The sequence below is a fragment of the Brachyhypopomus gauderio genome, unplaced genomic scaffold, assembly GCF_052324685.1.
Source record: "Brachyhypopomus gauderio isolate BG-103 unplaced genomic scaffold, BGAUD_0.2 sc47, whole genome shotgun sequence".
In the NCBI taxonomy this organism is placed as follows: Eukaryota; Metazoa; Chordata; class Actinopteri; order Gymnotiformes; family Hypopomidae; genus Brachyhypopomus; species Brachyhypopomus gauderio.
Window position 1 is genome coordinate 630,001 of NW_027506873.1, and position 25,873 is coordinate 655,873.

Genomic DNA, 25,873 nt, shown 5'->3' on the forward strand with positions numbered 1-25,873 from the left:
TCTACGCCGCAGCGTTCTCAGGAACCTCCCCCATGTGTGTTTTCACGTTCTCAGGAACCTCCCCCATGTGTGTTTTCACGTTCTCAGGAACCTCCCCCATGTGTGTTTTCACGTTCAAAGGTGCTCATCAGTGTTGATGAAACCACCCCATTAACGGCTAGCACCACGAATGACAAACGTTACGATCAATCATCACTCGCTAGTGATGTGACAGACAGTTGTAGCAGGAGACGATGCCAGGCTGCAGTCTGGACTCCTTCCACATCTGGCCCTGCTGCACCGCCCTGTTCAGTATGTGTAGAGGGGCTCTCTCTGGCTACTACAGCCCCCCTGCTGGGACACTGTCCCCTACCGTCCATCACACCTGTCCCTGTAATGGCCCAGGCCCGGCAGGACATGACAGCAGATCAATGAGTGCATATAACAGCTCTGCTAGTGTCACGCCCCACCTCTCACCCCAAACACACTTCCCATATAGGCTGTCAGTGACCGCTCTGCCAGGATAGAGCTGTCGCATATAGAATATCCAACATGCTGGGCAGTAGAGCATGCCGACCATACTAGCATGTACTGTACTAAAAACACCCAGAGATGACCATGCTAGCATGTTGTTGCAGAATAGCTGAGTGGAGATTGAAAAAACTGAAAAACCGAACTGGAAGTTCCAATGCACCGTTTTATTAAGTCCACAGTGAGGAGTGCCTTCAAAAACTCAACAGACAACAACAATAATAATAATAATAATAATAATAATAATAATAATAATAATAATAATAAAGAAAGGGGGGAAAAAAAGAAAAAGAAAACCAGACAACATAAACTAATCAACACAGTTCACATGTATCAACCTACAACCCACTCCAAGCCAGCTCTCTCTCTAATCACAGAGTTCTGCCTTTTACACCGCAGGTAAGGATTAAAATGACATTTATTTATTTATTTTAACTTAACTCAAACATTTATTATTTAGTCAATATTTTAGTATGAATATAAAACATTGATGCTGGAACCTTAACCCCTTTTCAGACCCATAAAAGCAGGTCCTCTCCCCCGGCTCAAACATGGGAAATGGAACATTCCACCTGTAACAACCTCAAGACTACATAACCCATCAACCCCCTGGGCTCAGGTCCTTTGACCTGTAAGAGGCTGCCAGCATGCTGGAACAAACAGGTAAGTTGAACTAATTTCAAAACCCACAACAAATAGTTAAATATGCCTGGAATATAGTAATCCTCTACACTATCATTTGGTAGTGCAAGATCCCAGTAGTTTATTTATTTTTCAGAGTCCTGACAAAGTCCAACTAGTGTTTGCCACTGCAGCCCTGTGGGTATCAATAACAGAGTCTTTAAAACTTTGAGGTTGTCTTGTGGTTCTGTCCATTACAATATCTCACAGCATGGAACGGACGAGAGCTCCGTTACACATGTACTAAAAATACTCAGAGTTTCATGCCAGTATGCACTAAACAATTGAGTTTTGACTTTGACTTTTGAGAGTTGACTTTTCATTACACAACAGATTTACATTTACCGCATTTAGCAGACACTCTTATCCTGAGCGACTTACAAAGTGCTTTGCTTCTGATCACAGAATACATCCTAGGTAATTGTACGGATATGCCAGAATTCAAGACACCATTGAGTCAGACTACTACTAAACTACAGGAGTCAATGTCATTACCTAGTGTTTTGCAAGTTAGACGTTTGCCAAGAAGCACAAATAACCATAGACAGACATACAATTTAAGAACAATGGCAAGTGGTATCAGCTGAGTTAGTGCTCTGGTAAGAACTCAACAAACAGGTGAGTCTTCAGTCTATGCTTGAAGATCGCAATAGACACTGCAGTCCTAGCAGCTAATGGTAGATCGTTCCACCATCTTGGAGCCAGGAAGGAGAATAGTTTGGAGCTTTGTCTTCCATGAGACCTTAAGCATGGAGTTTTAAGTTGAGCCAAGGTTGAGGTTCTGAGTGTTCGCTGTACAGATCGGCTTTTTACCATGGACATTATGTAGGGAGGGGCCAGTCCATTTTTGGCTTTGCAAGCAAGCATCAAGGTTTTATATCTGATGCGTGCCGCTACTGGAAGCCAGTGAAGAGAGCGTAGCAGAGGAGTCACATGTGAGAACTTGGGTAGATTGAAGACCAGTCGTGCTGCAGCATTCTGAATTAGTTGTGGAGGTCTGATGACTCGTAGAGGAAGACCTGCAGTAGTAGGGAATTGCAGTAGTCCAGCTTAGAGTGCACAAGCACTTGAGTAGCTTCCTGTGAAAGGAAGGGCTGTATTCTCCGTATGTTGCAGAGGATAAATCTGCAGGATCTGGTCAGCTTTGAAACGTGTTCAGAAGGACAACTCGTTGTCCAACGTTACACCCAGGCTTCGAGCAGTTTCTGATGGTGTTAACAAGATGTTCTCAAAGGAAACTTTGAGGTCGTTGTGTGGGTTTGGGGTTCCTGGAATGTACAGAAGCTCAGTTTTGCTAGGTTGAGCTTCAAGTGGTGAGTAGTCATCCATGAAGCAATATCTGCCAAGTATGCCAAGATACGCCTAGAGACATGGGTGTCAGAATGAGGGAAGGAAAGAATTAGCTGGGTGTCATCAGCATAGCAATGATAATAGAAACAATGAGACAAAATAATGTCACCAAGGGAACGAGTATATAAAGAGAAGAGAAGAGGGCCTAGGACTGAGCCTTGGGGGACTCCAGTGCAAAGTTTACATGGATTGGATGTAGATCCTCTCCATGTTACCTGATAGGAACGGTCTTCAAGATATGACTGGAACCATTTCCAAGCAGAGCCAGTCACACAGAGGCTAGAAAGAACAGAGAGGAGGATGTTGTGGTTGACAGTGTCAAAGGCTGCAGAAAGATCTAGAAGAATTAAAACTGATGATAGCTTCTTAGCCTTGGCAGCATGGAGCTTCTCGGTCACTGCTTTGAGGACTGTTTCTGTTGAGTGTGCCCGTTTGAAGCCAGACTGATTAGGATCATGTAATTGGTTCTGGGTGAGGAAGAGACATAATTGGTCATAGACTGCTCGCTCCAGAGTTTTTGATAGAAAAGAAAGAAGTGATACCGGTCTGTAGGTGTTCATGTCAGAGGTGTCAAGTGTTGCTTTTTTCAGGATTGGTATCACCCTTGCCATCTTGAACACAGTAGGCACATGATCGAAAACTAAGAAGTTGTTGATGATTGCTGAGATAAACGGAAGGAGTTCTCTTGACATATTATGGAAAAGAGTGGAAGGAATTGGATCCAGTGGGCATGTAGTATAATTGCTAGAAGTCAGAAGTTGATGTATCTTATCTGAGGAGAGAGGGGAGAAAGAAGCCAAGGAGTTGAGTGTTGGGTTAGGGGTACTAGTAGGAAGGTTGGGAGCTGGGGAGAAGGACTGATGGACTGCTGCAATCTTCTCTTCAAAGAAGATGACGAAATCCTCAGGAGTGAGGGAGGATGAAGGAGGGGGTGAGGGAGGGTTAAGGAGTGAGGAAAAAATGCTGAATAGCTTGCGTGGATTGGATGCAGATGATAGCATTTGAATGTTTAGCTTTGAAAGTCGCTGCTACTACACCATTGCTGCTTCTGTTAATCTATCGTCCTGCTAATTTCATAACTGAATTAAATGAATTGCTCACAGTAGCCTCTGCCACATTTTCTGCCATCATGCTGCTGGGTGACTCACACTCTTTAAACAACTAGTAACCAAGTACAGGGATGCTTTAAATACTGCCCGCTCTTCCTATTACTCCAGTATAATAAATAGTAGTTGCCATAGGCCCAAAGCTTTATTTAACACTATAAATAAATTTCTTAAACCACCCTCAGCTTCCATCTTTCATTCCTCTCCTGAACAGTGTAATGCCTTCTTAGATTTCTTTCAAGATAAAATTAACAAGACTTATCAACTATTTCCTATATTGACTAGTTCATCTTTCCCCCAAGCTTCCCCTTAGAGTACAGATAAATGCCTTTATTTCTGTTGAACCTTTCACTGTGTCTGACATCCTTAGTGGGTCGTCTTCCTCTTTCTGCAAACTTGATCCAGCTCACCCCGCTCTTCTAAAATCTATTTCCTCTGTTATATCCACTTCTATTTCACACTTGATAAACCAATGCTTCTTGTTAGGCACTGTCCCCTCTTCTCTCAAAATAGCTGCTGTCATACCTATACTCAAGAAACCTGGTCTAGACCCATCTTTGCTATCTAATTGACCCATCTCGAACCTCAAATTCATGGCTAAAATAATGGAAAAATTGTTGTCATGCAACTGCATGACTTTCTTTCCAGTAATATGCTGTATTTTCAGTCTGGCTTTCAGACTCTACACAGTACTGAGTCGGCTCTCTTAAGAGTTGCAAACGATCTCCTGCTCGCAGCAGATTCAGACTGTTCAGCATTGTAGTCCTCTTGGACCTCACTGCTGCTTTTGACACAATAAACCAGAGGTCACTAACAGGCGGACCGCGGTCCAGATCCGGACCCGAACGCAGTCCTGTCCGGACCCAATCTCATTCCTGATTAACGGACCAAATTTCTATTTCCGTGGTCCGCAACCAACAGACCTCGGTCCGGATACGGACCCAAATGCCATCCCATCCGGACCCAGAATAAATTGTTAAAAATATTTTTTATTTTTGACGGGAGAATTCATTTTAAACCGAAGCATTTATTCAGGACTATTGAAAAAAACACTCCGTCACGACTGTTACGTTTATAATGGTTCTACTGTCTTCTTTCAAAAACTAACTTAAAACTTTTCCTCTTTACCTCTTCTTCCTAAGTGTGCGTCCTCTCATATATGTGATGTTAAGCGTCCTTGGGTTTCTGAAAGGTGCTATATAAATGTAACCTATTATTATTATTATTATTATTATTAATAAACACACAGATTAGCAGAACTGACAGAGCTGACCATGTTAGCTTGCACTAAACGCAGGTGTGGGATGCTACAATGAATTTGGATGCAGCTACAGGTACAGAAATCCTGGCTAAGGTCAACATCTTGACACCCAGAATGAAAGTTACAACACAGGTCTTTAGTAGTTAGTGGACTTTGATAAAATAATGTTAGAGGAACTGGCGTTGCTAATGGAGGGAGAGGACAGAGAGGAAACTCGTGACATTTGAGATGCCTGAGGTCTTCCGGTTCCGGTTCATGATGACTTCCAGTTGAAGGTGAATAACTCCAGAGCTACTCCAGAGCTAATGCACGTCTTCAAAGCTGCAGAGCTGGCCCACGTTCCTCATTTCCACATTCCTGCTCTAGGAAGGCTGCAGTCATACGGCAAGATTTATAATGTTATAGTCTCATGAGAATAGTGAGAAAGTCCATTTAGTTCAACCTTCAAAAAGCTACAGAAAAAGACAGCGTAAAAACTAGGACAAATTTCATGAAATATTTTCTCTGACTTCATTATCATGATAATTTCTTTCTTAAGGTTAAGGCCACGGTGAAAAAATGAAAGGGGTTTTCAGGAAAAAATAAATTGCATCCCTGCATGGTGGGATTCTTGCCTGGACATTTCAAGTATGTTTGGACTCATCACCTTGAAATTAGCTTGGCAAGAGAGAGTGAAATATATTCATTCTTACTGATGTTATTTGAGTCAGTAGCCACCAGTTCAGGGAGAGTAAGTGAAGCATTTCTTGAACAGCATCCAAACCCTCTGCTTGTTGAAATACTGACAAAATTATCACAATTATAGAAAATAATCTTTGGCATAGCTTTCATTTTTTAGCTTTATGTTTGTAGCACAAGAAGCCATGTGGTGTGCACTTGCATTTGTGTGTGTGTGTGTGTGTGTGTGTGTGTGTGTGTGTGTGTGTGTGTGTGTGTGTGTGTGTGTGTGTGTGTGTGTGTGTGTGTGTGTGTGTGAATAATTAAACAATGCATTAGGGCAGGAAAAACTCAAAACAAAGACTTTCCAAAGACTACAAGTTAGATTAGCACACTAGATGTCAACAGTGTGACCAAACCACAGGGACAAAAAGGTCAAAGCTAATTAGCTGTTATCCACATGTTTCATTAGCAAATCATTAGCCTCTCTCCAGGTACGCTACTTCAGCAAGACCTAGTGAGCATACACACACATACACACATGTACCTGTGTGGACATATTCAATAAGCAGAGAGCAGTGCCTATCTCAGGGGCTTGCGCGAATCCCATCTTCAGATTTTTGGGCTATACCAGCACTAGTGTGGCAAAGAGCCAAAGTCAAAGTCAAATTTATTTATAAAAGCGCTTTTTACAACACATGTTGTCACAAAGCAGCTTTACAATTGTATGGGTCCAGATCCCTGATGAGCAAGCCAGAGGTGACAGTGGCAATGAAAAACTCCCTATGATTAGGAAAAAACCCTGGGAAGACCAAGACTCAAAAGGGAACCCCTCCTCCATTGGGTGGAGCCAGAAACCACAGATGTGATACTCCAACAAGCAATAGATTAGCAATAGAATCTTCTAACACCAGGCTGCAGCACTGGGGAGTGCATAACCTTTCCAGGCACTGGAGTTCACAAATTACTGTCAGTGTGCATAGTTTATAATTAGATCAACAGGCTTGGCTAACTTGCCTCTACAATATCTAATGGACCTCAGTAACAGTGCCTCTGGACTGTAGCTTCAAGTTTAAGAATGGGGGAATTCTATGTCAGCGTACCAAAAGGAGATTGGTTGATTCAGTCTCAAATTCAGGTGCAGTATTAGACAAACGATAGAACAACACAGTTCCAGAGATGGTATGTACATATGTATGTTTGAGTTTTTTGCATCTGAATAATGTATATGACTATATGCTCAGAGATGTTCTGTAGAGGTGTCTGGGTATGGAGAGCAACATGAGTTTGCCCTTGGCCTTATGTCAAGATTGTTCAGTCTGCACTGCACCAAGGATGAACATTGTCTTGTCATTGTCTATGCACGAGTCTGAGCTTACGGTTATCTCAAGGCAAGAATTGGCATCCTTCCTCCAGGATGGGGGCAAGAATCTCCCTCCAGGATGAGTGCTTTAATTACCTTGTGGTCTTGGGTGATGGAGAGAGGGATTCTGAGATCAACTATAGGACTATAGGTTAGGTCTACTGGCTGCAGTAATGTAGTCGATGTACTGGACTCTAGTGGTGAAGTAGGAGCTGAGCTATAAAGTGAAGTTCTCAATTATGTCCCCACCCTCACCTATGGTCATTAACATAATCATGGGTACAATGCAGCCAAAACAGGCTTACACCGCAAGGAAGCAGGGCTTGCTCTCCATAGGGTGAGAACCTCGACCATCTGGGTTGCGCTCAAAGGAGAGCCACTACTCCACAGCATAGAGAGGATTCAGTTGAGGTGAAGGTATAATGCTCACAGCCAAATGGGAGGAAGCTCTGGGTAGACCCAGGAAACTCTGGCCTGAGAATCCCTGGGAATCTGCTAGGAGGGGACAGTGGAAGAGACTGAGCACAGAGACTCCCAGGCTCCTCTGCTGACTTTATTGCCACTGCAAATTTCAAATGAAAAGCAGTGTAACAGTTGAATGAATGGCAGAATGCATGAATTAATGCAATACTTGTTATTGTAACACTGCTCTGGAAGACTCGTTGCAATAGCACGTGAGTATCATTACTGGACAGTCAGAGTCAGTCAGCAACTGGAAAGGGCTGAAGAACACCAGGACTGGAAAACATGACACTATTTTCTTGTGATGGATCCAAGGTCAGCTTTTGCATGTTGCTTTCTCGTTAACTTGACCACAGACAGGCTAAAGGTGACCCCAGATCAGAACATTTCCAAGTCCTGATGAGACTAGGGCACCAGACGGTCCACCAGCAAGCTGTAGCTCTACGGCAGCGGTCCAGACCGAGAGTCTCTGCCTCGTTTTGTCTCTGCCAGCTCAGCGCACCAAGTTCCAGGCTTCAGCAGTCACGGTCATGACTGAGTGCACCTGATAACGACCCCAGCACTCGTCTTTTATGAGCTCCTGCTCACTCCGGTCTGGAAGGTTCCGACCGTAGACTGCTAGCTGCCCAGATTCATCAGCTGTGAATGCTGTCTGAAGGATAGAGTCACACTCCTGACTCCACAACACTCTGCAGAAGGCAGTCACAGACAGTGGCTGCTGGCTGTAGGATTCCTTTAATGGAGCTTGCTTTTAAGTGTTTGGGAAACTGAGGGGAACATAAAGGCAGGAAGCCTAGCGCTATTGCTAATGGCGACTCTACCACAGCCAGGCTAGTGCTAGTTACTTCTTTGCAGCGGTCTCATTTGGGGCTGTCCACCCGCGGCAAAACAATTTCAGATCTGCAATATCACCCCCGTGTTGACCTCAGCAGGCAGGCAAACGCACACCTAATCGCATTTCCTTAAGAACGCCGGAGAGAAACAAATTGCTTAAGCGGCCCTGTAATGAATCGAGCAGCAGACGGCGCACCGTTGTAATGCTCTTGGACAGGCGGCTGCAAAACATAAAATCCTGTTGATTTGTTGTTTGCTTTTGTTTCTGTGTGTGTGTGTGTATCCTGTGCAAAGCAATTCCCCTGGAATGATCGTGGCATAATGGGCCGGCTGGGGTGGTTGTGTGGGTGGGGGAGGATTTCAGGGGTAGGGAGATGGAAGAGCCCTCCCCCAAAGCCTCACATGTAAACAGAAGAAAATGAGTGAGCGTGAGAGAGGGAAAAACGTACAGGGACAGCTGGGCTGACAAGTGTTTGATTTCCCAAAAGAGGGCCGAGCTGGTGGGGGTGAGTGAGGGAGCGAGGAGCCATGCTGGAGGGGGCTGGGAGAGTGGGAAGCTAATCCTGTTTGCTCATCTTTGTGTGGCTGCTGCCTTTTGCAGGCACGAGACACTACTGGAGTAATCCATTTTTTCCCATTCCCTCTTCCCACTTTATCTATATGGGTGGCAAAGCGGCAGACAGCCGGGCCACCACATGGAGAGAGGAGAGGGGAGGAGAGGAGGGGAGGAGAGGAGGAGAGGAGGGGAGGGGAGGGGAGAGGAAGGTAGGAGAGGAAGAGAGAGGAGGAGAGGACAGAGCAGGAGAGCAGGGTGTTAGAAAGGGGAGGAGAGGAGAGAAGAGCAGATCAAGACCCAGAACAAGTGAGGTTCCAATCTGAACATTATAATCCAGCTCCAGACATTTGCATTAAGAGATCCATGGCTGGAGTTGGTGAGAACGGCTAAATTCTGTTTGCGTCATTTACGGCACAGTTGAGGAGACTCAGGGGTGGAGGGAGGGGGTGAGGAGATGCATATCATTCCTTGGCCTCCATAACATGGGGCTGGGGAATAGCAATATTAAGGAGCAAGTCACTTTGAACAAAGGAATATGAGGGAGAGAGAGAAGAAGAGGGAGAGAGAGAGGGGGGGAGAGAGAGAAGGAGAGGGAGAGAGAGGGAGTGAGAGAGAGAAGGAGAGGGAGAGAGAGAGTGAGAGAGAGAAGGAGAGGGAGGGAGGGAGGGAGAGAGAGAAGGAGAGACAGAGAGAGAGAAGGAGAGGAGAGGGAGAGAAAAGAGAAGGAGAGGGATGGAGAGAAAGAGGGAGAGAGAGAGAGAGTGGGGGGGAGAGGTCCCATTGTGCAGAGGAAGCCTGGCAGAATCAGAGCTGACCCCCAGCCTTCGTGTTCTTTGGCATCCACTCAGCAGTGGGGGTCTTGTGCAACAACCTTCCCTCATCCTGCAGGAATGTGAAACCTCCTCTGGGATGGAGCCCCACGTTTTATGGAGCACAACTCCACACAAGTGCATCTGGCAACCCGAGCTTGGCTCTGGTCCCTAGCTACCTGATGGGGTGGGCTCTGATGCCAAACCCCGCCTCCTCCTCCAGATCAGCATGTTCATGAGTTCAAAGGGTCATTCCCTCTCCTGCAGAGACCTCAGACACAGAAAAGAAGAGGAGGAGGAAGGATGAAGAAAATGCAAGCACATAAAGAACCAAGAGCTGTAGGAAAGATTCTAACTTTATACATCAACACAAGTCAAAGAGCCTGGATTTCCTCTCACTCACTGGAGAAAAAGACTTCTTTCCTAGTAGAAGGTCTTTTATAACTGTAATTTGTACATGTTCACACACATGCACAAACAGTAAATTCCACTTTTCCAAATGTTTACAAAACACACAGAAATTCTAGATTACTTAATTGAAACAAACACATGCAAAAAATACTTTAATGTTCTAATGCAAACCCAAGCTATTAATTACTACTGATATTACTATCCAACATTTCACAATCGGTGAAGTCAAAGTGCAGAGACCCCTCTCCAATTCCCCCAATAACTATCCATCACCTCTGCCCCGAGACCCTGGCAATGACAAAAACAGTCAAGTGCTGACTGACCAATGAGACCAACTTCCATTAATCCCGGCGCTCCAGAGTACCTAGAGGCTGGTGGAGCACCCTGGGCAGGTGCTTCTGAATTCTGGGATTGAAAAGGCTGCCACTGCCGTCTCCTGAAGTCCATATTTCCGTTAGCGGAGGTGAAACAAACACATCAGTAGCGTAATTAAAGATGGTGGCAGAGGCCTTCATAACGCTGGTGTGTAGATCCACTCGAAAGGGCCTTCTAATGTCAAAGGGAAAGGGAGCTGTAAATAACAGCCCTGCTGGCACTATTTGCAATAGGCTGAGGACGTGGGCTGGCCAGAAAGCAGGTAGATGTCGTCTGTCGCATGCCACTCTGATGTTTAACGTGTATGTGTGCATGCATGGGTGTGTGTGGTGTGGTTTCTGCTGGACCCCAAGGCTTGAGCTCATGATAACCAGTTTCAGAAGTTAATAACTGCAGAAATGGTGAGTCCTGGCCTTGAGGTCCGCCCACGGCCGTGAGGAGACGTCATTGGGGCAGGAGGCAGTGCAGTAGAGAGTATGGCCCAAACAGCCCTGGTAGCGAAATGACCCCTTCTCCTGCAGCACACACGTGAGACTTTAAAAGCCCTGCCTGCAGGCTAGGAGTCTATAAGAGAGTGCGTGTGCTACACTCATACACAAACATAACCATAAAGACACACACACACACACACACAAACACACACCAGCATGCTCTCTCTTCACCGCCTTCATCGAAACGGACTTCCCAAAGCCCCCCATTCATCTTTGTGACAGGCTCGGCATCGATTGGAGAGGCCACAGGATGTAATTCCAGGCCTTTAAATGACTCCATGCCTGGCCACTTTGGGTGCAGCCGGGGTTTTGGTCAGAGCCTCGGCCGGCTGGACCAGAGCCGTGTGGCCCTGCTGCCAAGGAAACAGTCGTGTCAGCCACTTCACCGTAAGTGTCTAGCGTGTGCCTATACCCGCCAGCCATTTTAATAATTACACCGTGTTATTACTCTACAATCACAGACTGTTAGCATAGTGAATTCATTAGCCATTAACTGATGTGGTTGTGGCAGGACCAACAGTCATGTGGTCAGAAACTGAGATATAGGTCAGTTATGTCATCACTACTACCTGGCATGTGTGTTATGGGATCAGTAACAAATAAGGGTTGGTATGACGTCCAAATCACAAATATGCTTTAAACATGCTAGATGTTTGTTTAGATGTATAGTTTGCATTTCTGTTGGTGCCATAGTATTTTATATGACATTTCTACCATTTTAACCAATTAAAGAATCACAGTCACATTAAATAGTCACACGGTATAACCACAAACAAGTATTAAATAAGTATTAAATGATTCAGTCTTCTAGACGTTATGTAAGTGTACTGATGAAAATAAGTGACATATTATGAAATATCAAATTTCAAATTATATTAAAAATATTTTTTTTCTAAACTAAGATAATATGGGGATAATATTTTGATGTAATGAGCAAATCAATATGCCATAGACATTAATGTTTTCTCTCTAATCTTGGGTTAGTTGGTTTAAAATAATTTTAAACTTCATTTTTACAGTGTAGTACAGTGCCGAAATCATATTCAAAGTAACTTTTTTATCAGAAACATTGGTTACGGCAATTGACATTTATCGCTTACACCAACTGACTACAAGCAAACGACAAGCAATTGACAATAAAAGTTGAATAAAAAGTCATGAAGTTAAGTGATTTAGGTGTTATAATAAATGTGATAACAATCTAATAGATTTTTTTAAATACCATATAAAACAATATTTTTAACAATGAAGAAATGGATTTACCTCTGATTTCAGTAAGAACAATTCATACACATTATTCACAGTGTTGGGAACGTTACTTTAAAAAAGTAATTAGTTATAGTTACTCACTACTTGTTCAAAAAAGTAACTGAGTTAGTAACTGAATTACTCTATAATAAAAGTAACTCGTTACCAGGGAAAGTAACTATTTGCGTTACAGTTAAAAAAAGGTTATGTGCCAATTAATTAAGTTTTTTTTTAAAAGCAGTTTTCACAGACAGTTGAAATGAGTAGATCAGAAAATTGTTTAACTTTTGATATTTATTGCACATCCACAGACCAGTGCAGGATAAAATCTATTAAAATCCCAAAATCTTTGGAAAAAAAAAAAAGCAAAAGTAAACAGTTACACTATAAAGTGCATTTACATCTATGAAATTAAATTAAATTCTCTCAACCTGAGACAACTGGTTTGTTTACAACAGAAGTAAACTTAACAATAAAACCTCTATTCTTAATTAAATAAATCAAATACCCAGTCTGGTAGACATTCAGGAACGTCAAGTATTTTCTTAAATAATGTTTATATCGCCTTGAAAGTTCTAGTTTTCTTCGGCTTGCACCTGACGCCATTTCGGCCTCTTCTCCGTTTGTGTCGTGTCACTCGCGTGCTTCGGCGCGCGTGTAAAAACTCTGGCTCTGATTGGCTATCATAACGCTGCCTTAGCCAATCGCTTACTGACTTGTTAAGTTAAACAGGTGTTACACCGAGAACTGTGACCTATCAAGATCTGTTACTCCTCACTAGCCTGGGCAGTGGTCCGCTCGGATTACTGTTAGTATATCAATATATAGTAACGCACCGCTTTTAATGACCAGTAACGTAAACGGCGTTGTAACGACAGGAAAAGTAACTAATTATATTATCCCGTTACTGACAAAATGACGACGTTACCTTTTAACGGCGTTATTCGCAACACTGCTTATTCATCATATTACATTTAAAACAATCAACAATCAAATACTAATTTCAATCAAAAACTAAATTCAAATTGTACATACATTGTGCATAAGAGATGTTTTAAACATTCCAAACATCCATATCTCAGTGAGAAAGGTGACAACCCTCTCCATTTTCTCCTCTGCAATTTTATTTTTACCTCTCTTCTTGTTTTCTCACATGCACTTTCATTCTTTTCTTTGAGTTCATCAACTTTCCATTGCAGCTTTTTTGCCTCATTCTTTCACTCAAGTTCTTTATTTTCATGAACATTAGCTTCTCCCTTCTCTTCAGCACTGCTCTATGTTTGCTGGTACTTTTCTGCACTACCCTCACATGAGTGGAGGTGTCTGTGGTCTCTTTAAACTGCACACAGTCATGATCAGCAACATACACTATGGACTCTGGAGGGACATTAAAAGCTTCTTATCTGATGTTGAATTCAGTGATAGAGGAGTAAGGTTCAAAACATCAGCAGGCACCCTTTTCTTCTTCTCTTCTCTCTGTACTGCCTCTGATACTGCTTCCACTCTTCCCTCATCTGTACCTGTGTTTCCCTGGGCATATCTGTGACTGGATGTTTGTGATCTTTCCCTGTCTCTTTCTGTTTGATAGCTGAAGTACAGAAGATGACTGAAACTGTTAGTCTAATGTACAGGGTCTTAATTCGTCTTCCATTTTGACTTCAAACCTCTCAATAAAACGACCTTTTTAGGAGGCCCACATCACTGATTTTACTTTCTCATGAAACACCAGCATGTGTATGTGAGGGTGTATGTAGTGTATCTCATGAAACACTAGCGTGTGTATGTGAGGGTGTGTGTAGTGTATCTCATGAAACACTAGCCTGTGTATGTGAGGGTGTATGTAGTGTATCTCATGAAACACTAGCATGTGTATGTGAGGGTGTGTGTAGTGTATCTCATGAAACACTAGCCTGTGTATGTGAGGGTGTGTGTAGTGTATCTCATGAAACACTAGCGTGTGTATGTGAGGGTGTGTGTAGTGTATCTCATGAAACACTAGCCTGTGTATGTGAGGGTGTGTGTAGTGTATCTCATGAAACACTAGCCTGTGTATGTGAGGGTGTATGTAGTGTATCTCATGAAACACTAGCCTGTGTATGTGAGGGTGTGTGTAGTGTATCTCATGAAACACTAGCGTGTGTATGTGAGGGTGTATGTAGTGTATCTCATGAAACACTAGCCTGTGTATGTGAGGGTGTGTGTAGTGTATCTCATGAAACACTATCGTGTGTATGTGAGGGTGTATGTAGTGTATCTCATGAAACACTAGCATGTGTATGTGAGGGTGTGTGTAGTGTATCTCATGAAACACTAGCGTGTGTATGTGAGGGTGTGTGTAGTGTATCTCATGAAACACTAGCGTGTGTATGTGAGGGTGTGTGTAGTGTATCTCATGAAACACTAGCGTGTGTATGTGAGGGTGTGTGTAGTGTATCTCATGAAACACTAGCATGTGTATGTGAGGGTGTATGTAGTGTATCTCATGAAACACTAGCATGTGTATGTGAGGGTGTGTGTAGTGTATCTCATGAAACACTAGCGTGTGTATGTGAGGGTGTGTGTAGTGTATCTCATGAAACACTAGCGTGTGTATGTGAGGGTGTGTGTAGTGTATCTCATGAAACACTAGCATGTGTATGTGAGGGTGTATGTAGTGTATCTCATGAAACACTAGCATGTGTATGTGAGGGTGTGTGTAGTGTATCTCATGAAACACTAGCGTGTGTATGTGAGGGTGTGTGTAGTGTATCTCATGAAACACTAGCGTGTGTATGTGAGGGTGTGTGTAGTGTATCTCATGAAACACTATCATGTGTATGTGAGGGTGTATGTAGTGTATCTCATGAAACACTATCATGTGTATGTGAGGGTGTGTGTAGTGTATCTTTGTCTTATTTTAACAAGGTAATTTGCCCTTGCAGCAGGATCCATATTAACATGCACTCTGTGGCGAGACACTTTTCCTTTACTTGTAAGAGGAATCTATTACCTGTTTGCATACACAGGTTTCCACCTACATACTTCTTGTTTATGTGCAGTATCCTATAGAAATGTGAAATTAAAAACAGATTTCATTTAGAGATGTTATCATTCTTTTTAGACTACATTTCAAGCTGCATATTATGGTATATTATAATTGTAATAATAACACCAACAACAACAATAATAATTTTATTATTATTATTATTATTATTATAAACTACAAAAGTAGAAATATTCTCCATAAATTGATTAAATTTGTCTCATAAAGGAAATGGTGCAATGGTGTAACCCGGTTACTCCACATGACATTTCAAATTGAAACCAAATTTTGCATGCACTTGACCTTGGTTTGAATATTTCAAACTATTTTTCATATTAACTTGAATATTTTATGATGATTTATGTTTATTAATATTTTACTGAGGTCATACCATATGACATATATTCTAATCATACCTGACCATGAACTGAATCTGTTTTATTTTGTCAAATATTACATAGAGTTACTAATCTTGACGTGTGGCAGTTGGGTTCTTCAGAGGTCCTTCTGTTTAACATCACATTCTGTTACATGATCTTCTGGCGCAAAATGTTCAAAATGGCTCCAAAAAGGGTGGTTACACCAGAAGACATACCGGACATTTGACGTGGCAAACATGATTCCCCATGTTAATGGAAATATTCAGAACTGCCATGTTTCTTTATTATTATTTGATATTAAAAAAATTAAGATTATTTAATCTTGTGTATTATTTAATCTAGTGTATTTCAGAGGCTGTTTAGAATATCATTACACATTTTTTCAACAACTTATATTCTTGGTGCTGCATTTTTATGGTAACACCATTTAGACAATTTTGCCCTTTTTCTGTCAATATTATCTCAGAACATAATAAAATCAGGCATGTCAAGATAGTGGCCCAAAGATTTTATTTTTAAAGCTAAATTATAGCTTTATTTTGAAATTATCACACTTTTAAAGTTATTCAAACTTCAGAGACAGAAAGAAATGTGCGGCACATCTTTCACCCTATAGCTGTAGCTCACAACTCAGTATGAAAGGACACAGCTTATAACAGCTAATAACCTCAGGAACATGAGGAACATAATTCTGAGTTAGCTTCTCTACTATCAAACTAGACAACTGTTATCCACCCCCAACCCCCACACCCCAAAAGGATTTAACTGGCAGCTTTATACATATACCGATGTACATTAAAGATGTGTTGTGTTGACTTGTCTTTGTTGTGAGGTGAGAGCTGAATCTGTCAGCATTACGTCTAACCAGTATATCAGTTCTGTGTGTCCTCCATGTGGACAAGGCTGTATGGACAGTTCCTGCGCATCACTAACGGGTTGATTTGTAGTGCATTTCCGTTGCATGCGAATGCCGTCGCTCTGTTCTGAATGAGCTGTCTGTGAGGAGCCGTCCCGCGATGCAGGACATTTGGGGGGTTAAGGGACTGATAACGGAAGGAAGGAACTCCGTTACAGAGCTGGAGGAGGGGACAGTCAATAACACAGCAGACATTAATCTCCGTTACAGCCACACATTCCAGACTCTAATCTCGGCTTGTCGGGGGGGGGGCTGGTCTCACGTGCTGCACACACTCTCACTGCATGCCATTATCTTCCAGACTGTTCCAGGAGTGTATGTAGATACTGCTATTCCCACACCAACTCGGTTACTAATCTTTACCTGGGTACACCAAGGGGAAATACTGTGGTCTTTCTCATATTTAAAATCTCATATTTTAAAACAATGCATTTTTATGGACACCAGCTAAATGCTACTTGCAATTTTGAAAATATAACATTTTCCCTTATGGGAACATCTACTCATACTGAAGCTGGTACAGGGTCAGCTGTGTGTGTCAGTAAAAGCTGGTGTGTCTGGCAAGTAATGGTTTGGTTCCTGATTAAATACTCTTGCCTCCAGACCCTCAGTCCTAAAGCACACACAGAATCACAGTTCTTAATGACCCCTAGATCTCATGTCTCAAAGCAAGTGATTACATATACACGAATACACAAAATCAGCTATGTGCAAACACACACACACACTTCAGGAGTACTGGAGTAAAGGAGTAAACACCACCTTGGTGTTGGGCGCGCACACACACACACACACACACACACACACACACACACACACAGAGTAAACAAGGTCTTCAGGACATCTCAAGTAAGACACAAATGGAAGTTACTTTACGCAAATTTAAACACGCCAGTGAGGAAAAATTATGAGACAAAGTACACAGGTGGACTCTTTCAGACACACCACCTCCCCCACACATAAACACACACACCCACACCCACACCACCTCCCAGCACACACAACCACACACACACACCAACCCCCAGCACACACAGACATACCCCCACACACTCACATGCATATACACACACAACCCATTACATCTGTCTAGCCTACCTTGGAACAAAATGGCAATTTTTAAATGGCCCTAAATGAAGCATGCCTTCACGGCATGTTTGTTAATTGTGCAAAGGACAGAGACCGCAGGTAATAAGAACCAGCCACAGCCAGTTAGCGCTGGGGAGAGCGGGAGCCATCAGGAGGGCACTCACACCAAATAAAACCAACGCAATTATGACCGCTGTCACACCTAAAAGGCCTGCGTCTAATGAATACACGAGAAATGTCATTGGGATGAGATTAAACCGCATTCTCCGTCACACAAACTACTGGAGAGTGTGATGGAGCAGTTGAAGGAGAACTGGAGAGGAAGAGAGAGAGACCCTTTTAGAGCAGCCTCCTTCAGCACAATGGAGGATGCAGACAAGCTGGTGGAGGCTGAGGGCTTTGCCCTACACCATACCGTTGCCATTAAATGGCTCAACAGAAAAGCCCCTGTCATGGTGGGGGTTAGAGCCGTGGAGATGCCATAGTCACCCACGACTGGGAGTCCAGGGGGGAAGAACCGCTGCTGATCTCTGGGTGGGATGGGCTGGCGTTTTTCTGTCCCCCGTCAGTCGAGAGCAATAAAAGCCAATCATTCTTGTGTCTCGGAAAGGGCGCTCATCAGAACCCTCCATAGTTGGTAGCTGTTATATTTTACAGGGGAGAACTAGCTAGATAGCTGGGGGTTGAAATTAACTAAAATTGGATTTATTAATTAACTATTGGAGTTAATAGTTGTGGACCTGAATGGGTGTAGTTAATAGTTGTGGACCTGAGTGGGTGTAGTTAATAGTTGTGGACCTGAGTGGGTGTAGTTAATAGTTGTGGACCTGAGTGGGTGTAGTTAATAGTTGTGGACCTGAGTGGGTTTAGTTAATAGTTGTGGACCTGAGTGGGTTTAGTTAATAGTTGTGGACCTGAGTGGGTTTAGTTAATAGTTGTGGACCTGAGTGGGTGTAGTTAATAGTTGTGGACCTGAGTGGGTTTAGTTAATAGTTGTGGACCTGAGTGGGTGTAGTTAATAGTTGTGGACCTGAGTGGGTGTAGTTAATAGTTGTGGACCTGAGTGGGTGTAGTTAATAGTTGTGGACCTGAGTGGGTGTAGTTAATAGTTGTGGACCTGAGTGGGTGTAGTTAATAGTTGTGGACCTGAGTGGGTGTAGTTAATAGTTGTGGACCTGAGTGGGTGTAGTTAATAGTTGTGGACCTGAGTGGGTGTAGTTAATAGTTGTGGACCTGAGTGGGTTTAGTTAATAGTTGTGGACCTGAGTGGGTTTAGTTAATAGTTGTGGACCTGAGTGGGTGTAGTTAATAGTTGTGGACCTGAGTGGGTGTAGTTAATAGTTGTGGACCTGAGTGGGTGTAGTTAATAGTTGTGGACCTGAGTGGGTGTAGTTAATAGTTGTGGACCTGAGTGGGTGTAGTTAATAGTTGTGGACCTGAGTGGGTGTAGTTAATAGTTGTGGACCTGAGTGGGTGTAGTTAATAGTTGTGGACCTGAGTGGGTTTAGTTAATAGTTGTGGACCTGAGTGGGTGTAGTTAATAGTTGTGGACCTGAGTGGGTTTAGTCTTAGTGTCACTAAGACTGCCTTTTTCCATTTACGTAATATTGCCAATCTGAGACATTTACTTTCAATAACAGATGCAAAGAGGGTGGTCCATGCTTTTGTCTCATCAAGAAGTAAGTTGTTGAGCGGAGGGGGGGACGTAACGCAGTGGTGGACAGTAACGAAGTAAATGTAATTCGTTACTGTACTTAAGTAACATTTCCATGTATCTGTACTTTACTCAAGTACTTTTATTTGGTAAGACTTTATACTTTTACTTCACTACATTTCAAAGCAAAACTTTTTACTTTTCACTTCGTTACATTTACAGAAACATCTCGTTCCTTTTCTATTTTTAAATCAACGCTTAATAAAAGACTATAACCAATCAGTGCTCAGTAAGAGATTAAGATTTGTACGCTAATTGGCTGAGGATCTGACACGGCTGCAACAGATGGCTTTCCCCAACACCCCTGGACTTATTTAGCCGAATTGTTTTAATTCCTCGAAAAGAAAAATGATTCGTATTCCTTCAAGTGTCTCCTCTGCATTCCGAAGAACACATCACGGTCATCATTTATGAACTCGCCGTCAAACTTGAATAAAAACATCGAGGTAAGTTCGCCATTAGATGAGTACTAGGGAGTACTAGGGAGGCCACTCAGGTCCTTGTCCAGTCCCTTGTTATCTCAAGACTGGACTACTGCAACTCCCTACTGGCTGGTCTTCCTATGCATGCCATCAAACCCCTGCAACTGATCCAGAACGCTGCAGCTCGGTTGGTCTTCAACCTTCCCAAGTTCAGCCATGTCACTCCCTTGCTGTCCTCCCTCCACTGGCTTCCGGTAGCTGCCTGCATCAAATATAAAACCCTGGTGCTGGCCTACAAAGCAAAGAATGGTCCAGCTCCTCCTTACTTGATGGCCATGGTAAAACCCAGATGCATACCTAGAGCCCTCCGCGCCTCAAGTATGTCTCGTCTTGACCCTCCATCATCCAGGACACATGGGAGACAAGCATCCAGACTTTTCTCTGTCCTGGCTCCAAGGTGGTGGAATGAACTTCCCTTGTGTGTCCGAACATCGGAGTCACTTGCTGTCTTCAGACGCCGACTGAAGACCCACCTCTTTCAAGTGCACTTTGCATAATTATGCTTTGTCTATTGTACTTTATCGTCTCTTTCCTCAGGTATTGTGCATAATTGGGTTATAGGAATTGTTTACTGTCTTTTTCCTCAGGGGATGTGTATATTCAGGTATAATTGTTAGGTATCATTTGACTTTCGTCTAGTGGTTTTTCCAGCTTAGAGTACCTTGTGTTCAGGACTATCTATTCTACCTTGGAGATTCCAAGCAACTACATAGCACTTTTGTAAGTCGCTCTGGATAAGAGCGTCTGCTAAATGCCATAAATGTACTACCAACAGGGTGGTTTATGGTTTATATACCCTGGTTAATTATATCACATTGAAATACACAACTTTTAACAGATGCTTTTATTCAAAGCAATGTGCTAGTACCCAAATTGCAATCTGTGGAGATGCTAAGCACCAGTTTAACACAGGAGACTCCCACATAAAACGTTAAAGCCGGGGACACATACACGCGAATTTGGCCAAGCGAAGCGAACTTCGCAATTCATTCCTATGAGGGAGGCGAAGGCAAGCAAATATGAGCGAAGCGAAGCAAAATTATTAAAATTATTATTATTATATTAATTATTTACGCAATAATACACTCGAGGTTCGTGCTATAACGTGTAATATTGGCGCTGCGGTCGTAGGCCGAGTGCCGTAGATCAGCACAGTGCCAATATTACCCGTTATAGCACGAGTGTAAGATTTTGAGTTAAAGAGGACGAGAAAATACGACCTGTTTGGTTAAAAACACTCCGCCAGTTAAAATAGTTCCATTCAATGGCTCGCTGCTAAACTTATACAACACTGGAACAGCCTTACCCAATAAATATTATAGAGGTAAATATACACAAAAACAACTGTTGATTAAGTTGTATTTATTAAAAATAAAGTACAACAATTATTGTCCATCCACTGCTGATTGGAGGTTCGTTCAGGTATCTGTTCAGTCCAGCTCTTAAGCCTGGTTTATACTCGACGCGCCGCGAGCGGCGCAAGGGTCCGCGCGGCGAAAATGACGTAATCGCTGTGGCTCCGCCCGTGCGCGAGGTCGTGCACCTCTCGAATTTTGTAACTTCGCGCGCGCGCCGCGCTTCAGCGCGATGGACAAAGTCATGTTTGCCGGGTTCATACACCTATACAAGGTGGAATTAAAGCACTTGTACGTCACCTTAAAGGTCCATTTCAATATTTCCCAGCACGTTAAACTTAATTAAGTTAAATATTTATACATATACTCGAAATGAATCGAAATAATTTGCTTTTTTATCACATTATTTAATGGTTGTTTATTTTCAAAACGCCCAATCTTAACGTCTTCACGTTCTCTCATGTTTCGTCCTGGAATTACAAGAGGCTCGTATTTGTTAACGTAATTTCAACATTTTAATGTACTTTAGCCTAAATTCCAGCACTTTTCAAACCTGAAACACAAAGCAACATTAAAATGTGTCAGGTAAATGTTCATTCCCTTTTTTTGAGGGGTGTTTCTTTATACTACCACATATAGTTTCGGACAATATTGCAAAGTCATATTTATGTTTGATGCCTGGTGTATATATACGGTCTCTGGTCAGGTAAAATGTTCTTTCACCGGTTTTGCAGGGGTTTTTTATTCTCCACTGCCACCTATCGCCACCTATCGTTTCGGAGAACACTGCAGCGACGCTCGCGACGTTCGCGAAAGTATACCGCTCGCGCAGGGTCGCGCGAGGTGGGCGGAGCCGCGCGCTACAGTCACTCGCGAAAGTATAAACCAGGCTTTAAACCAACGAAGCTGCTGATGCCAAGTCTCCCTTCACGTTTCTGACGGATCCATAAAAACGTCGTAAAAGCTGATTCATTTCATTTTTGTTGATAATACTAAAATCGACTGCAATGTCGTTGCACTTTAACCAGGATTTAAATACATTAAAAGCCCAGGACGTTTGTTTTACGGTATTAACTTCGTTTCTCTGCATTTCCAGCCCATCCAAATCATTGTTTGTAAGCGTGACAAACCTTGGCTCATTGGAGGAATCAGGCTGGTCATTTATAGCTTCATCCTCCTGTTTCAGATCGAAACAAATGCTTTCGAAGCCAATAGATTTAACGAACTCCCTGTAATTCATTTTGATAATGTTGCTGCTTGTTTGTAGTTGCGCTGTTTGGCCTATAAACGCTGCTGCGTTGCTAGGTTACCTGTATGTGGCGGAGTAATACATGGAGAGCTTCGGTGACAGTGCTATAACGTGTAATATTGGCACTCCTAGATCGCCTCTCAGCCAATCACATTGTAGGGTCGGAACTAACTGTGGTATAATAATAATTATTAATTATTTGGCCAAGTTTAATATTATGAGTTCAGTTGGTTGGGCTGCACACAGTTCTAGTTCTATGTGCTAAGCTTCCCTATCCCGCCATGTGGTGGACAACGTATAACCTCTTCATATACTGTATCGCCTCTTCAAAACTTAGGTAATGCTTCATCAAATGTAATGTTTATAGTGAATGATTTATCAGTTGTGTTTTTATTGATTTTCATCAGTTGTGATGGTGTTTGTTATTTGTTATTAGTTTTATGACAAGCGAAATGAATGAAAAATAAAATAATGAAACTTGAATGAATGCTTTTTGTGTTGTTGCTTCAAAAGCACTTGGTCTTACTTAAATATAATATAGTTTTGAGTATTTTGTGTTTGCTAGGCAAATGTAAGGCACTGTTTTGTTGTTCACTTGTTGATCGAGTAGGCCTAGGGGTTTTGATATGATGCTAAGAAAAAAAAAGTTTTTACTTTTACTTTTAATACTTAAGTATTTTTGAAGGCAGATACTTTTGTACTTCTACTCAAGTAAAAAATTGAGGTGAATACTTTTACTTTTACTTGAGTAATATTCAATGCAAGGTAACTGTACTTTTACTCAAGTACATAATTGCTGTACTTCGTCCACCACTGACGTAACGTAGTGAACATAAAATGGACACAAATTAAGTATTATATCGCGATCTATCGATCGCCGGTTGTTGGCGCCAGAGCGAACTAGTAACTCATTGAATCATAAATGTGGATCAGAGGTTAATAAACTAGTTTTTTTTTTCGGCGTGAGATATCGGAAGTGTGGCGTGAGAGCGTGTGAAAACGGTCAAATGCGTGTGTCTCACGCTCAATGCGTGACAGTTGGCAACCCTGCTAATGCTAATGCATGTTTTATGTGTGAAGTTGATGATTAAAGGCAGGAAATGTTCTTTGTTTTTTGTACAGCAGATTGGTTTATAAATGTGCTACATAAATAAAAATTTACTTACTAATAATAATACATTTTATTTATATAGCGCTTTCCACAGTGCTCAAAGACGCTTTACAAAACACATTAAAACAGAAGGCATAAAGATAATGTAAGGAACAGGCAGCAAGTGTACCCTTGCTTGATTACTATTTAATCAAGCCTTGTGTGAATGTATATATGAAGGTGTGGAGTATTTGTTTTTTTTATTTTTTTCATACTTAACCTATATTTTATATCCTGGTTACATGCTTCTACATAGACAATTCCATTAAAGCACCTAGAAAATGGTCTGGTCTGTCCCCTATCCGAAGCCCAACATCCAAATTGAAGGGACTGTACTGCTCGTCCTAGAAATAGAACTATAAATATGGACTTCTCCTAGCTGGGCCGCCCAATGGAGGATGGGTTCCCTTTTGAGTCTTGGTCCTCCCAAGATTACTTACTAATCCCTGCCTAGTTTTTCCTCACCCTTGGCTTGGATCTGGACCCTTGTGCTTGTAAAGTGGCTTTGTGACTGGTTGTAAAAAACACTATATAAAAAAGTTGACTTGGCTTGACTTCAGTTCTGTTACCTGCTGTCGTATGTTTAACGATGTACTGACATTACACTAAACAATACATTTTTTTTTATATTCTCAAATGCTGAGAGATGTGTTACACACACACACACACACACAATTACACACACACACACAATTACACACTTGCAGGGTTGCAACTACATACTTTCTGAGGTGTATGCAAACATACTATCGGCGCCCCCCGCACTCCACCCCCATCCCCACCAACTCGGCAAATAATTTTCTGGCATCGATTTGGCGCCCCCTCTAGTGCAGCGCCCCTATGCGTCGCATACGCCACATACCCCCTTTTTGCGCCACTGCACACTTGTACCACACAGACACATGCACACCATTGGAGCCGCACACTCTATCAGTGAAACACATTGCTGACTCAGGGGTGGTAGAGCATGGACACAATTGCGAGTTATTGTTGGGTTTATTCTGAGAGAAACTAAGACAATCACAAGTAGGCAAACATCACAGCTAAACCAAACAAGACTAAAGATAACAACCAAGTACTACTTAGACAAAATACAGACACTTCAATAAACGATGACCAGGACATAAACATACCGAGACATAGACAAACCAACACAACAGAGGAAAACAACCTGTACTATATGCAATAACCAGCAAACATACACTGAAGACACGGGCTAGGTGCAGGTGAAAACGGCAGGTGACAAGGATGGGATGTGAAGGCAGACACAACAAGGAAATTCAAAATAAATGCACACAAAAAGGAAACCAGGGAACAAGATCAAAACAAAAGGTGTTGCAGGGGGAACCGCTGTGATGAGGAGGGAGTGACCATGACAACACTGAATACTCCTCACGTAACAAATAAATTTAGAAAAATAATCATTCATGCAGCAGATAAATGCAATTACACAAACAGAGTTTTTGGAGTTGTGGGAATCACCACTTCTCTCTTCATTTTCCCACCAAAGTGGATGATTTACAGTTATTTTTAGTCTAATTCCAGACTACTCTTCACAACCTGCCTGTTCTCAGCAACTACATCAGCAGCTCCAGCTGTGGAACTACGTCAGCAGCTCCAGCTGTGGAACTACGTCAGCAGCTCCAGCTGTGGAACTACAACAGCAGATCCAGCTGTGGAACTACAACAGCAGATCCAGCTGTGGAAAGGTAATAGTAGGTGTTGTTCTGATTACTAAAAGCTTTACTGCCATAGTTCCAGTAGAATGATCCGGAAGCCCCTTTGTCTAATGGTAGTGAATCTGTGCTGTCAGGTGCCCCCACATACACCAGGTCATATAACTGAGCTCCTTATTGACAAGTGATGAGTCTGTACAGTGAGGTGCTCACTGGGCCGTGGTGATAAAGAACAGAGACAAAAGCATCATTACAGGAGGCAGATACAACCAGCATGGCTGTGACCTTCTGAAGAGTGATGATGAACCCTGGCAGATGAGGGTATTTCATCTAGTCCCACACACACACACACACACACACACACACACACACACACACACACACACACACCTCATTTGCGGCATTTGTTCTTTCACTACCCAAGCAGAGGACAGCAGTGTGAATGTGACACCCAGCATGCATTGCGGCAGCAGTGACGGTCGCCGCTGTCTGACGGCTGAGGCTTTAATTGGTGTCAGCATGTGCTGCCATGTGTGATAGCGCCCGGCACCCAAGCCAAGCATCTGTGCTCACGGGAGGTGGGGTTTCTGATTCTGACTCCTCCCCCTTCCCTTTCTCTTTAAAAAAAAAAGGGGGGGGGGGGTTTGGGGGAGATGTAGGCTGGATAGCTCAGTCAGCAGCCAAAATGAATCCAGATATATGACGGCCACTGGACCAAACCTGTTA

General features: G+C 42.6%; 1 protein-coding gene across 5 annotated transcripts in view; it reads right to left on the reverse strand.

Annotated features, from left to right (window-relative positions):
* The window catches only part of ttc28 (tetratricopeptide repeat domain 28), a 273,831-nt gene that overhangs the window by 58,855 nt on the left and 189,103 nt on the right, over positions 1–25,873 (reverse strand). The gene's annotated exons all lie outside the window — the stretch shown is intronic.